This window comes from Paralichthys olivaceus, chromosome 16, assembly GCF_024713975.1.
Source record: "Paralichthys olivaceus isolate ysfri-2021 chromosome 16, ASM2471397v2, whole genome shotgun sequence".
Taxonomy (NCBI): Eukaryota; Metazoa; Chordata; class Actinopteri; order Pleuronectiformes; family Paralichthyidae; genus Paralichthys; species Paralichthys olivaceus.
In genome coordinates this window covers 19,838,441-19,853,147 of record NC_091108.1, presented here as the reverse complement: position 1 = coordinate 19,853,147, position 14,707 = coordinate 19,838,441, and the positions used below count along the sequence as shown (strand labels likewise).

General features: G+C 42.5%; 1 protein-coding gene across 1 annotated transcript in view; it reads right to left on the bottom strand.

Annotated features, from left to right (window-relative positions):
* brinp2 (bone morphogenetic protein/retinoic acid inducible neural-specific 2) overlaps positions 1–13,588 on the bottom strand; it is a 203,675-nt gene extending 190,087 nt beyond the window's left edge. Inside the window, exon 1 of the mRNA XM_020099489.2 lies at positions 12,765–13,588. The gene's annotated coding sequence lies outside the window, so the exon portion shown is untranslated. The remainder of the gene's footprint in view (positions 1–12,764) is intronic.
* Between the last annotated feature and the right edge of the window lie 1,119 nt (positions 13,589–14,707).

The window sequence follows — 14,707 nt, the reverse complement described above, 5'->3', positions numbered from 1 at the left end:
GCCCACATTTTGGGATGTCTCCTCATGAATTAAATATGTAATCAGGCATGCAAACGGAGCCAGGCAAATTCCACAGTTTTAACTTTGCTGAAACCAAGTCAAATAAAGAAAGAACCCCCCCCCCTTCAACGAATAAATTAGCATTATTAGAGGCCCCACTTTTTTGGAAATCATTTTCTTCCTTTCACTGGGAAGACTTTTAGTGTCACATTTCCCTCTAACAACAAAAGAGAGGCTAATAAACCGTTGCTGATTTGCTGATAAGCAATTATGATAAATGCAACACAAACTATTGTCTGTCTTTACTTATAATCACTGTGATCCAAATACATTCTAGCTTTAAAAATGGAATAGTTAGATTTTGTGGACAAATTCAAAATTTGCATTGAAAAGCTGTAATGACAGCGTTATTTTTATGCACTTTGCACTGAATTAATCAAATATTACTGCATGTGATGTGTGGCCTCGTAATATATTTTTTTTCAAGAAAGATTGATCTTGTTGACAATTAATAGCCGTTTCTTTGAACACCATCTCCACAAATTAGAGGAGTTGCTGATGTCCCATGGCTGATGAGGCCTTTGATATTCATGATGTCTTAAAAGATTATTTGGCCACTAGGGGCAGAGGATCTCCACGCCAGACCACACCAAAGAATACAGATGGTAAAACAGGGATGTGGTGATTTTCCTACTTGGGTAATAAACTCTTGAGAACACCCATGATACTGATTTCCCCGGATATATAGAAAGAGAAGAGTGTTAGAATTCACTGAGGGCTGCTTCACTCTTGCACTTGAAGTTTTGTACAGTGTTTGTCTTTAATAACCTACTGTGAGAATCTCTTTCTGATAATAACATCAAAGATTTTAGATAAGTTTTGTCATCTGTTGCTCCATTAAGCGTTCAGCACTCCTGCACGCTCTCTCTCTCCCTCTGTGAGCCCATGGACCTTCAAAACATATACTGCCTTTTAACACTCATCATCCTCGGTCAACTCTCCTCTCGCCATGTGATAAGACTCTGTACCTCAGGGTTATGTATGTGCCGAAACAACATTTTTAAACCCGTCACCCCATGTAAATTGGAGACCCTATGGTAAACCTCAGAAATGTGTTTCACTTTTTCCAGAGAGACACATGAAAGGACACAACGGCAGCATTACAACTGGTGGAACATCAGCGAACCAAAACGAGACCTGTAATGAAATTGTTTCAGTTAACATGTTAGCAGAGCAGAGACTCAGGGACCGTTGCCCGAAAGAGAATAAAATATTTGGTCCTAAGCTGCTGTTCATCTTGCCTCACAGCTAATGAGCAGCTAGATGCTAGCTTACCCTGTCTACTGAAAATGGCTTTGATGGGAGGAGTGTGCCATAAAACATGCTTTTCAAAGTTTGAAAAGTTGAATATTCACAGCGTCCTTCCTCACGAGAATGTTTGACTCATTCTGTACGTCTTGTCTTTCTCCCGTTGGCGTGTCTATAACATAAAATCAATGAAAGTAGTCCTGTAGTATCAACTATGCTTTTATCCTGTGAAGTTCCACATCTCCACTCTCACTCACCACCTCCTCACCCCCCGTGACAGACACTTCCCACAGGGACATGTCTGAGCGAGCAGGAAGGCCATTATCACGTCCCTCCAGATGTTCTCGGTGAAGTGTGTTGGGCCGATGCAGCCCCCTGATTTGTTTTTAATAAGCGCACCCAGCCATTCCACTTCATTTGCTTCACTTTGAAGCAACCCGCTCAAACTGAAGGGAGCTTGGCCAACGTTTGGCCGTGAAATGTGTTTCGGTGGCAAAACGAGTATCATTCTGATGCAAGAGACAAGGTGACGCCACGCTGTTTCACTTACATTTTTTTTATCTGCTTGGTTGGGAAATTCTTCACTCTACATGCCTGAGGTAAAACACCATGAATATAAAGTTATGTGTAAGTACTGTCTCTTACTTACCCCTCTCTGCTAAGAGTCAGTTGTGAATCAAAGTCCCTGCACTGACGCTCATGGCAGGTCAGGAAAGAACACTTGGTACATTTCTGCAGCATAACCTGTTTGGCTTTAGTCTGGTTGTGTGTGTGTGTGTGTGTGTGTGTGTGTGTGTGTGTGTGTGTGTGTGTGTGTGTGTGTGTGTGTGTGTGTGTGTGTGTGTGTGTGTTTGTGTGTGTGTGTGTGTGTGTGTGTGTTAGTGAGAGGGAGGGAGGGTGGCACTGGTAAAAATCAATGGGAGGAGTTTGGATGTCAGAGCCATTGACTCAGGATGATATAGGTCAATACACAGATCAATGCTGCAACTTATAATCATTGTATTTCTCACCACTAAATGTCTTTCCTTATCATTGTCAGAGGGTGGAGGAGAGGGAGGGGAGAGGAGGAGATGCTGGATAAATCATGAATAATGCACTGCCTCTGCGCCAGGAGAGTTTAAGGCTCGTGTATGATTCTTCTTCTTTGGACCTGGAAGTTTTATGGTTTAACATTTCGTGTATACATTTATTTTAGTAACAATGTGCTGCATGTGTAATGCAAATTGTATTTTTTCTCAATAATTAATAAGAAGGAAAACACTAATGCAGTCCTTGTGGTTTTTGTTATTGTACAACCGCTGTTGCCCACAGAATGTTGAAGCCTCTTTGTGTTTAGGAGCAACAGGAAGAAGAACTGTAGAATTGAGTGATATCGAGTGTTGAAATTGCATGTTGCAGCTGAACACCCCTCACCTCACCCTCTCCTTCCAAACATGAAAAAGAAACTGTGGTAGCTTCAGTTGTCATAAAAACTCAAAAGGTGTTTAGTTTGTTCAGTCTGGACTAATGTGAAAAACATGGAGGCCTCCGTAGAGAGGGTCTCCTCGATGTAAATATAAAGTATTTAGATATAATATATATTTTCTGAGGTAAAGAAAACTACAATTCATACAATTTAGATGAAATGAACTTGAGAAAACATCATGAGGATTATTCTACATTAAATCTCTGCCAATAGTTCCCCTTCACCTAAATCTTACACACTGGACCTTTAATTTGTTGGTGTTGAAAAGAATAACTGGAGGAGGTAAAAGAGCCAGCTATTGAAAATGCACACAACAAACACAAAAAGACAAAGCAGCTGATGAAGGCTAAAGGAAAATTGCATCAGTGATTTAATTTAGTGCAGATTTTATCCAGAGACGGAAAAGATGACAAAATGTGTTAACACGTATTCTAATTAAATTTAGTCATGTGATCCGTTAGGTAATGGATATTAAAAGTTTGTTCAACAAATCAAGCTTTTTGCTTAAATTAAAGAGACATAGGCAGGACAATACAAGCGGAACAACATCTTCTATCTGACTTTTACATTTTGTCCATTTGCCTCTGTAGATTTGTCCTAAATTCACTGAAAGTTAGCATTCCACAGTTCTTATATCCAAACATGGTGTGTATATATATATAAGATGCTTTAGGGCTTTTGAAATAAATTTCTTATGTATAGGGTGATAAAAAAGAGATGTTCAAATCCCTGTTTTAAACATATTTACCTCCACTATGTCAGCAAATTTAGAAATAACCATATTTGAAGAATTCTTTTTAATCTGACTTGTAACAAAGTATCACATTTCTGTTGGAAATGTATTGAAATGCTGAAGCTGCATATTCAATTTGATAACGTACCATTTGCACATGAATACATCAAATTTGATAAACAACTTGCACTACAAATCAAATATTGTCCTAATGTGATGGGGAAGTTGAACGGTAGTATTTATATACGTTTTAAGACTTCATCTTGTGCTTGACCTTCCTAAAATGAGCATCAGCAAAACAATTTCCCCAAAGCCTTATGGGAACGATGGACCGATCGCTCAAGAAAAATGTATTAATGAGACAAGACATTTTCCCACACAACTCAACTGTTTAGTCCATAAGAGCATTTGGAATCGGCTTTAAAAAAATCCTCAGTGGATTAAGTAAAACAGAAAGCTGTGTTTTTCACTATGTAGTGGTAAAAACAGTATTAAACACACCCCACCCACATGAACAATCAACACACACAAATGCCCAGTCACTCTCACACATCTCCTGTGTAGGATGAGTCTTTGCAGCACCACAGTCCATGTTGGAGCCCAGTTCAGGATTAATGTACATACAGGAAACAATGGAGCGTTCTGCTCATTCAGGCCCACTCTCCTCATCCCCTCCCACTACAGCTGCCGTGGGATGCGTGAGGCTTCTCCTTGGAAGAGAGGAGCACTTTGATGTGTGCAGAGAGGAGAAGGGGCCAAAGAGGAGAGAGAAAGAGAGAGTTTAACTGCCTTTCATGTACCTCCCTCCTTCCCATTCACTCGGACGCTCCCCCCTGTTTTGCCTTTAAACAAGCAACTGAAGACAGACACATCTCCAGGGTTTGCCACCAGAGGCATGTCAGCGCTACAGATTGGAGCAGCAGTGGTGAGGGTGGTGGTTAGGGCCATTGTTTCATCTTTCCTTTTCTGTCTTCCCCCAGAGATACCGTTTCTAATGACTGGCACAAAAACAAGGGAAGATAAAGGCGAATCTCAATGTTGGATAAGGGATTCAGAGAGCTCGGTATACCGGCTGTCATCATTTACAGGTTGACACAGCTAAACATACCGGCAGTATGATTGGAGGCCCTTCTGATTTTTTATCGACGAATAGGGATGGCATGGTGAGCCAATTAGTAGGTGATCGGTATGGATAACTGATAATCACTTGTCGTCATGGATTAAGTGTTTGGGTCATTTAACAGGCAAGAATGCCAATTTTATCTGTTTCCATTCTCATAATGATTGTCTCTATTTGAGTATGATTCCAATTTGAATACACAAGAGTGTCTGTCATGTTTTAGACAAATATAAGCAATGTTGTCTCAAGATCTGGGAACATGATTCACTTTCTTTTTAACAAACGGAACATACTTATAGTTGGTCACTTGCACTGGTTATATATTAAAATAGCCATGACAACATCCCAGAGACCAATATCTACACTAAAAACAGTAATAAAAAAGGTTTTACACGGTATGGTCAAAAACGTTGCTAATATTGGCTTTTAAGTATTTTTATGACTAGATGATAAGGTTTGAAACATGTGAAGTCTTTCTACTGCAGCATCAAACAATACTACAATACAACAGAGTGTTTGGTATGTGCCTGTTTCAATATGACAAAAAGCTAGGTCCATAAAATAATTATCCAAGGTTTATGTGAAGAAATTGACAAACCCTCACCTCAAGCCTATCTAACACCTTTATGATTAACTGAAACAATGGCCATCCCATCATTCCACACCACACAACAAAGGTAGACGAACACTATTGTGGTGGAAAGCCTGAAACCAGAAGCTGCTATAAAAACATTTCAAATGCAGTTTTGGAAACAAGATCTCAGTCTAATAGCATCTGTATATTTGGGTATCTATCCAGGTAGTTTTATTCACACATTCAGTGAACCTTATTTTACCACTATGAACATCAGTCAATATTGATCTCCCATCATGCATTGTGCACAAGGGTCTCAAGACCCCTTGATTGACACTTGAGACCCCCTGAAAGCTTCAACAGCAGAATTCTGGGGGGGGGGGGGGGGTCTCTGGAAAATAAAAATGATAAAAATGATTCATCACTTTTAATTGTCATTAAAATGTTTTTTACAGTGTATTCACTTCAGGATTGAGGCAGACTCACATCACAGGTCCGATATCTTTGTTCCCTGCAGCATGTCCTCCCCCCTCACTACCTCTGCACTTATATTACACTTCAACAATAAACACCACTAATCAGAAGTTATGAGGAACTCCACAGTGCTGAAGTTTACTTTGTGTTGGTTTGATTCACTGCCAAGTTTATGAGAAACGTATTTAAACTGAAATTGAAAAAAAAGTCATGACATGCACAGCCAGGAGTTTAATTGACCGGAACGATGCGGAGCATGATCCGACATCATCGATTAATAACTAAATGCATGTGATGGTCATTTTGTGTAAAGAGCAGCAGACACACACACACTGGAGTACTAGGTAGGGGGATCCCCGATTGCCACCAGGTACTTTGCAGACTGATTCAAAGCTAAATTTAGATGGCTCCCAGAGGAGAGGAATGACCTGTGTGGCGTCCAAAAATTGCTTTTTTTTTATCAATTTATTTTTTGAGCAATAACTGGATGGTTTTCGTTTTATTTAGCCACAGGTTTCATACGGATTATTTCTTCAGTAAAAGGGCTGTTGCAGCAGAAAGTTGATGTATGAGGCTTATCCAGAGAAACTGGGACGCTGAATGTTGAAGCAGATGTCACTGGTGATTTTTTAATTAAGTTTCATTCACCTCCACTGTACTGATGTCAGGCAGAAATATAAGAGATGAATATCTGAAAATCTGAACAAGCAAACCCAAACATTTCCACCAATAAACTTTTCTTAGTAAGTTTGTTTTGACAGATGTCTTTGAAATATGATGAGACTCAATCAGTTTAAATGAAAGCCTTGTCTATAAAAGCAGTGGTGTAGTGGGGCCTGGAGACTCTGATTCATTTTTTTCAGCCCATCCAGCAAAGGATAAACCGTGTGTTGTGACAGTGACACGTAAAACCACTCTTGCATACTTAGTTCACTCAGAAATGGACAAATTGCCAGTGATGCAGATTTAGCTGATCGACCATCACTACCTGAGCCTCTGGCGAGCAGCAGAGAGGCAGAGCGCCCTGAAACGTCTGCTGACATTTTGTTTGAGTAGTTTGCTTCATGTTTGAATTTCCTAAGAGGCCGAGTTTAGTTGCATTTTTATTGATTTATCTTAATCAGGAGATCAGGTAAAGGGAAGACAAACCTATTCTGCCTCTGATTGGCTTACTCTGATATTCTTATCCTAACTAACCAGTAAGACGCAGACTAAGCTGGGTGATGCTTTTGCTGTCGTAGGGAAAACTTGGCTTGCATGACACAAATGAATGACGCACACCAGAGGCTATTTTTAGAAGTGAGTATACACTACGCTGATAGAAAAATAATTGAGTATATGCACCGTATACCTGCTTACACCCTGCACTACTAATTATTTGTGACAATGAAATGATTCGATTAATCTTCATGCTGATGGCTGAAAGTGAAAACCTGACGAGCTTCAGTGCGTTAGTTCTTGTCACTGCACGACAGTCACGCCTCTCACTTACACTGCGTCACGACCTGCAGCAAGTTGGGTCACAACACAGCTGAGGTAAAAATACAGCCCACTGCTTCTGCTTATATCTCACAGCATCACTATTGTCATTGATATCTTCACCGGCTTTTACGGTACGGAGATACAACGAAGCTGTACCTCCATCAATCAATAATCAATTACTCCTCGCAGAGGAACTATATATATGCAGCTTCAGAACATTGCTTAATTTCACCACCACATACATTCTGCACATAAAATATGAGATGTGCCAAATATATATAATATATATTTATATATATATATATATGCAGGTATATAAAAAACACTTCGAGGTAAACACAGTAGAGCAGAGATACACCACACACCTGTCTGAAACAGTTGCAACCCCCACGAGGGAGGAATTTATTTCAGAGCTGTTGGATTAGGTTCAGTGCACAACCAGTTTCAGAATGTATGAGCGTCTCACACCTGGAAGAAAACGTTGAGGTCTCCAGAGTGGGGAAAAAATCATTAAAGCAGCATCCGTGTGATTTCAAAGACTTATGCAAATCCCTTATTTGCAGGATTTAAATTGTTTGTATTGTGTCTTGTACCTGGATTTACATTGACTAATCGATTTCAAGTCACACTTTGAAACATTGCAATCAGCAAATCGCAACGGCTGTCATTTAGGAGATATGTTTTGTGGCGTGTCTGGACCAGGGTTTAATCTGTTGTTTGTTCATGAGCTGTGTCTCACGTTCTAGTCATGTTTGCCAATCATGTGACCCAAGACGACTGTATGCCCCCCAACAACCACACGTTTGGTTGCACAGGAAGTACAGATCAGCAAAAGATGTTCATGAGCAAGGCCTGATGTGGAGCAGTCTCCAAGTCACAGGTCAACACCACAGACCTATATCAGCACATGGAAGTGCATCATGAGCAGCCACATGATGAAAGCATTGCCAAAAAGTAAAGAAAAAAGAAGTAATGATGATGTGTGTCACATGATTGGAGCAGCGCAGCTCGAGTTAGCCGCCTGAACTAGCTGGCAGGGTTCGCTCCATTCGAATGCAAATGTAATTTTTATTTGGAAGGAGACAGTGTCTGATAAGGTGATAGGTTTCAATAACTCAATTAGAAGCAGCAAACCTGGCTCTGCCTATAAGTAACAAAATATATCTAACACCTCTTCACTGATCAACACTTAATGTTTAATCTATTCAAAATGATAAATAAATAAAAGTAACTCCTACCTAGGAAGCAAATGTTTATTTTAATCAAATGTCAATCAATGTCTTTGGATAATTCAAATCGTCAATATATTTTCGGAAGAATACATTAACTGACCCATCATTTTCTAATTTACTTAAAATACTCATCAGTCCAAAGAACAGTGATGCAGCAGTTACTGAGAGGCTGCCTTGTGTGCACAGCATGACATGAACTTTAAAAACCCATATGCCACTTATCTATGAAGGACACCGCACAATTGGGAGGGATGAGACCGGTAGCAAATCTGAAAGCCTGCTATTATGTATCAATCGTTGAAATGCCTGCATTTTCAATATCTCTGTGTCCTTGCTGTTTGAAGGACACAGCAGCGTCGTATGCACTAGTCGATTTTTGAAGAGCAAACACACGCATTTACATTTATATACGCGCATTTAGCAGATGCGCTTTTCTGCAGAGTGGCTCCCGGCGAGATAGCGACGGTAGATCCAGCTCCGATTTTTTTTTAGATGTCTTATGAGGCAGAGCAAAGGTCAGAGACAGGTGGAGAGCGTCCTAAAAATATGCAACCTTGGGTGAATATGTAAGAGAGAAATGTGAGGGAAAATAATTGAAAAAAACAAGAGGTCAAATGGATTTATTTTTTGTTTAGAGAAGGACAATAGGTGAGAGGAGATTTAATCTGTTCCGTCCCTGAATGTGCTTTCACTGGAACTTTGCAATTGTACACAATCCGAATGTTTTCCAGGGACAAATTAATTAAACCTTGATGTCTTGATCTTGGGAAAGCAAAACACAAATTCCAGCTTGCTAAGAAAAGATTTTTAAGGGGAAAATACAGAAATACGCAGAGTATAAAAATATCTGAGGGATTGGATTCGAAGTTGTGAGCTGTGGAATGCATCTGTTGAGACCTGTCTATTACGACTGAGGGACACGATAAACAAATTTCCATACAGAGTAATATACTTTTAAAAAGAGTACGGAGCTGGGACCATCAGGGGCCGATGAACGGATTCCACCAGGGTCCTCCTGAGAAGGAGTTTAATTTTGCTCTTATTTTATTGCTTTGCAGAAATGTTTCAACACTCAGGGAAAGCATGAAGATAACTGGTGAGTCATAGGGCTCCTTCCGCCTACTGTGGCCATCACCCTAGAAATTGCCTGTTTTGTGAATCTAAACCGAGACAACAAACAGCAAGCCACACGAGAATGTCTTGTTTTTGTGTAATGTAAAGATGTCATTTAACTTGAAAAAACCAGCCACATATAATGTGAGTGCATTGAGATATATTTCTGTAGCCAAGGTCGGTATAGGCACAATGAAATGGGGATAGTGAAGAATGATTTCCTCAGCGTACAACATCCTGGACTTTTTTTTCTTGAATATACTTTCTACCAAGAGTGTAAAATAGGTATTTTCATATTTAAACATGATTATAAAACCTCTCTTCTTGTAAGTGAAGCACCTGCAAATGTTTTGTGGATATTTTTAATAATGGATAGACGTTTCAGGTTTCAGGTGCTTATCCTCCAACTTTCATTCTGGGTGTATCTCAACATGTCATGTTGATTCAGGTACAATGGTTTCATTCCATGAACAGCCCTCAGAAAAATATTTTCTAACAATATAATAAATACTCTTTCAATTGTTCAATGCAATCCCTCCTTGCTATTCTTTATGGGTGGACTACTCTGGAGCGTTTGACCCAGGATGAAGTGCCAGCGTTCATTATCCTTCACTGCATCTGCTTACACTGAGAGTTGTGTGCGATTCTCTAATGTCCAAATCAGGGATTTCAAGCTAATTAATTATTAACAAGTAATTAATAATAATGAGTTTAAAACAAAATGAGTCATTCCAAGTTTCTTTTACTTTTTAAATGCGCAGTATTTTTATGATGTAATGCACAGTTGGATTACTTCATATGTAAATTTGCATATTGTGATACACTACTGAAAGATAAAAGATGCCCGTTTGCTTTTTCTCAGTCGTATGGAAGGATTTTGAGGATGTTTCCGACTTCCTCAAAATAATTTCATGTATTTGCACAAGCCTTTTCGTCGAAGAAGCCACTCGGGTTCAATGTACGAACATGGATGAATAACTGAGCTGCCCTCATGGGTGCACACCCAGGATCCCTTTGGCCACAATGAGATGTCACAGAGAAAAAACGAAGCAATTAGAAAGAGACACAATCCGGCTCGCTGCGTTGTTTGGTGTCACTTTCGGTCTGGGTGCACTCATGTATAGAGGGAGTGGGAGGGCGTTCACGCGTCTGTGCCCTGGGAGCCGCTGCTTCACAATCCACACATGCAAGCAGCTGACAAATTAAAAATAAAACATCACAAACGCTTCCAGGTGTTTTCATGGAACGGATCCACTGAATAGCGAGATCTCAATCCAACTGCCCACCTTCTATCTGATTTAGCCGACAGTAAAATAAACCGAGCAAGGATTCGAAAAGAATGCTGTTGTTCTCTACAGCAGAGTTCCAGAGATGATTCGTATTGACACTGTTCTGGAGGCTCGCGGGGGGAAAAACACTCGTTATTTTTCCCTCCCACCTGAACAGATACGGTAATGGACACTCTGTCTGTGCTCCCCCTTCAGCTCCAGATGTCACTGATGACAGTCATCGAGTGTTCAATACTCCTTTTCCATCCGGTCGTGATGTCAGCAGCAACATGTCATTAGATCATTGAGTGTCACGCTCACTCTCAGTGCCACAGTACATCACAACAAGGTCCACTAAGAACATCCCACCCCCACTTAAATACAGTCATGACACCAATGCAACTGTTTGTTTCACATCCGGGTGACTAGGGAGGAGGCGGAAGTTCTCTCAACTTGAATCGTCATGTTCACACAATGGGTTGGCTTGGACGTTCGTCCACACCATTACACCACCACCCCTGTCAACAGCAGCCTCACATTTTCTGTTCTTGGCCGTCGGGAGTGGAAGCTGAAGCCTATCAATGTTGGATTTGTTGTTCATTCTGAGAGACGTTTTCTGCTCACCCCAGTTGTAAAGAGGTTGTACCGTAGCCTTTCTCCTCTGACCCATCTCTTCGTCAAGGTTTTCCCGTTTTGCAGAACTGCAGCTCACTCTTTTGTTTCACTTACCAGTGTCTGGAGTAAAAACTCCAGAGGGTGTGAAAGATCAGGAGTTTCATGAATACTCAACAACAGCAATCATGCCACTGTCAACGTTTTGTCCATTCTGATGTTGGATGTGAAGGGAACTGAAGCTGCTGACATGTACCTGGTGAAGGTGGCTTTATTTGACTTCCATATATTTAGAGTTAAAATATGCCTGTTGTCTTTCTTCCTCCGCTTTCCAGCTCGAGGAGTTGGGTTCTGACTTAGTTTCTCTCTCCTCTCTCCTCCATTATTTGTTTGACAGGATCTCTTCCCCACCTCGGGTCTCTGGCAGCGGCAGTGGGCGTTCAGTGTGAAATCTGAGGCAGCAGCGCCTCTCCTTCTTCTCCGAGGATTTCTCGCGGCCACATACACAGCAGCCGAGTCTCGACAAAGTAGCTGACAGGTAAATGTTGTGCTTACACGGTTCAGAGAATTTGTGAGAAATTGCACGGTGCGTGGCAGGCATTCGTGGTGACTGACGGAGCAACAATATCACGCACACATGCACGGGCGCAGAGAGAGAGAGAGAGACAGGGGAGAGAGGCAGAAAGGTATTCAGTGAGAGCAAGAGCGCACACGCAAACACGCACGTTGATGAGACGACGCAAAGCAGAGGATGAAGGACAGGTCGGCTTTAGTTTGTATGTAAAATGATGTGACAGGGCTGGATTACGTTGCGCACAGGATCACAGTCTTATACGCACAGGAGGGATGCTACAAAGTTGTAGTTACGCAAAAACAACACAATTCAGAACTCGCGCACAGGAACGCACATATTTCCACAGCTTGGTCTGGATGTGGAGCTTCACTCCGTCTTTACAGGTTTCAAACATTCAAACAGACACAATCACACAAACAGACAACGTGTGGAAAGACCCACCTCTGATCCGTATTCGGTTGTGCGCAACTCTTTTGCACAACATTCATTTTTTTTGCACAAATATTGTCGACAAGGAACAGATTGCTACTGGCGGTCCCTGCCAGTGTGGAAACGAGCTAAACGAGCCTCCCGTCTGACTCAACTCAATTTGAACTCCCCCTTCTTCTCCCCCTTTCCTTACTCTCTGCTGATCCATCATGCGTCACGACTTGATCTCAACTCAAGCTGCAACTGACCACCCGAACCCGCTTTACCGTCTTGTGCGCTGCGCGTAAAAACGCGCCTGGCACGAAAACGCACGGCGACGTGTTCTTCCCCCAAGAGAGGAAACACACAAGCACATATACACACACACACGCCAAACTCACCCAGGGTGTGAACGCAGCTCCTTCCCGTGCGCCTCTAGATTTGTGTCCCTGTATCCAGTAAAAAGATGAGGAAGAAACCCGTGCGGCAAAGGCGCAAAGGAACTAGAGGACGGCAGCCGTACGCCACCGACTTCCCTCCTTCTTCTCCTCTTCCCCTCCTCTCTCTCTGTTTCTCTCTCTTCTTCCCTCAGTCCCTGCCTCTTCCTCGAGGCAGGCTGAGCAGCGGCTGTAATAATCCAGACATTGTCCTCTTCTTCAACACATTCAAATTAAACACGGACTCCGATTCGTGCCACAACTCACAAGTTTACAGTTCGGATGGGTTCTGCGCTCTGGTTGGAGATGGTGCCCCCGGTACTCCGCGTTTGGAAACAGTCTGAGTGAACAGTACACGAATTAAAAAAGAAAAAGCTCCTTACGATATTGTTTTAGTCAGAGCAGTAGTTGGACCCTGGCTGCAGAGAAAGTTTGCTCTCAAAGTGGCTGAGAAACAGATGAGATCGGGCGAGAAAAGAGGGAGGTAATCCCAGGAAGATTTCTTCTTCTCTCACTTCCCGATCCGGACAAAAAGAAAACTCTCTCCTCAGAGGACTGTGGTGCACCTGCTGCCGGAGCAGATACGCACAGGTATCCACAGACTGAGCGAACCTCCCCTCCTCTCTGATCCGCAGTTTTAATTTATTTTCTGAAACGTCTTATTATTCCGGATCTCTGTGCGCCTCGTTCATCACTCACGGTGTCAAAGCCTGGCGTTGCCAATCCAAGTGGCTCAGGAAGAGCGTCTCTGTCCACCAGCGCTCTCCTCCTCGCTCCCGCTCTCTCTCCTTTCCTCTGCGAGATCTGTCCATCCTCCTGTGGTGAAACCACACCTCGCTCGGCTGCGATTGGCGGAAAGCAGCAGAGGAGGAGGAGGTGAGGCTGCGATGATGATGATGAGCACAGGGGAGAAGGGATGGGGGGAGGACGAGAAGATGGGAAGAATGGATAGAAGGATGAGAGATCTTGAAGAGGAGAGGATGGAGAGAAAAACGTGGAGAGACAGCGTGTGCCAGGAAAGGAGGATAACTGAAACTGTGTGTGTGTGTGTGTGTGTGTGTGTGTGTGTGTGCGTGCGTGTGTGTGCGTGCGTGTGCGTGCGTGTGAGGCACTGAGCTCTATGTGTTTGAGCCCAAAGGGGAGGGCTGGCTAATGAAAGTGAAAATGCTTCCCTCCTCTTTTCTCATTCATTCACAGCGCTTTAGCCAAATTTGTCTGCAAATCCGCTTTGACTCCCGGCAACACTAAATTCATACTGACAGTGTCCCCCCATTACGCAGCGGAGTCATACACTTCTTTCTGTCCGTCTTTCCGCCTCCCTCTCTTTATAAAATCTGGTGTCTGTCAGCAGAGCGGCTTTCTTGAGTCTGTAATGAATAAGTAAGTGGTTGAAGGGAGGCTGGAGAGTGAAGTGCATGCTGAATATACTGCCGAGGGGCGTCGGGAGGGAAATAAGTAACAGCATGAGCCGCCTCTGTAATGGGAGCAAATGAGGTGGGCCGGATATTGTTGTGGCTCAACCGCACATTGGCAGAAGGGAGAGGGTCGACAAAAATCTCTTGACAGCTCCCGGGAGAGGCTGTGATTGATGGAAACGCTCTGGGGAGTGTTTCAGTATGAACTTGGTTAACTCAGAGCCACAGGAGGCATTCATCACTGGCTGCCACGCTGGAGTGAGGCGCTCGCTGTGAGGTTGGCAGCATTTGATTTAGAAAGGTACCTGAGAGACATCTTCACAGGAGCAGCAACTGTCTGTTTGTGGATGTTTTAACGATCATGTGAACAAATGTCCGAGTCCACCACAGATTGACAGGATGTGGGTTTCAGTGGTCTATGGATAGAGGATGTTAAATGGTAATAATTGGAAAGCCCAACAAGATCAATCTGTCAAATCTAGAGACTTTTTC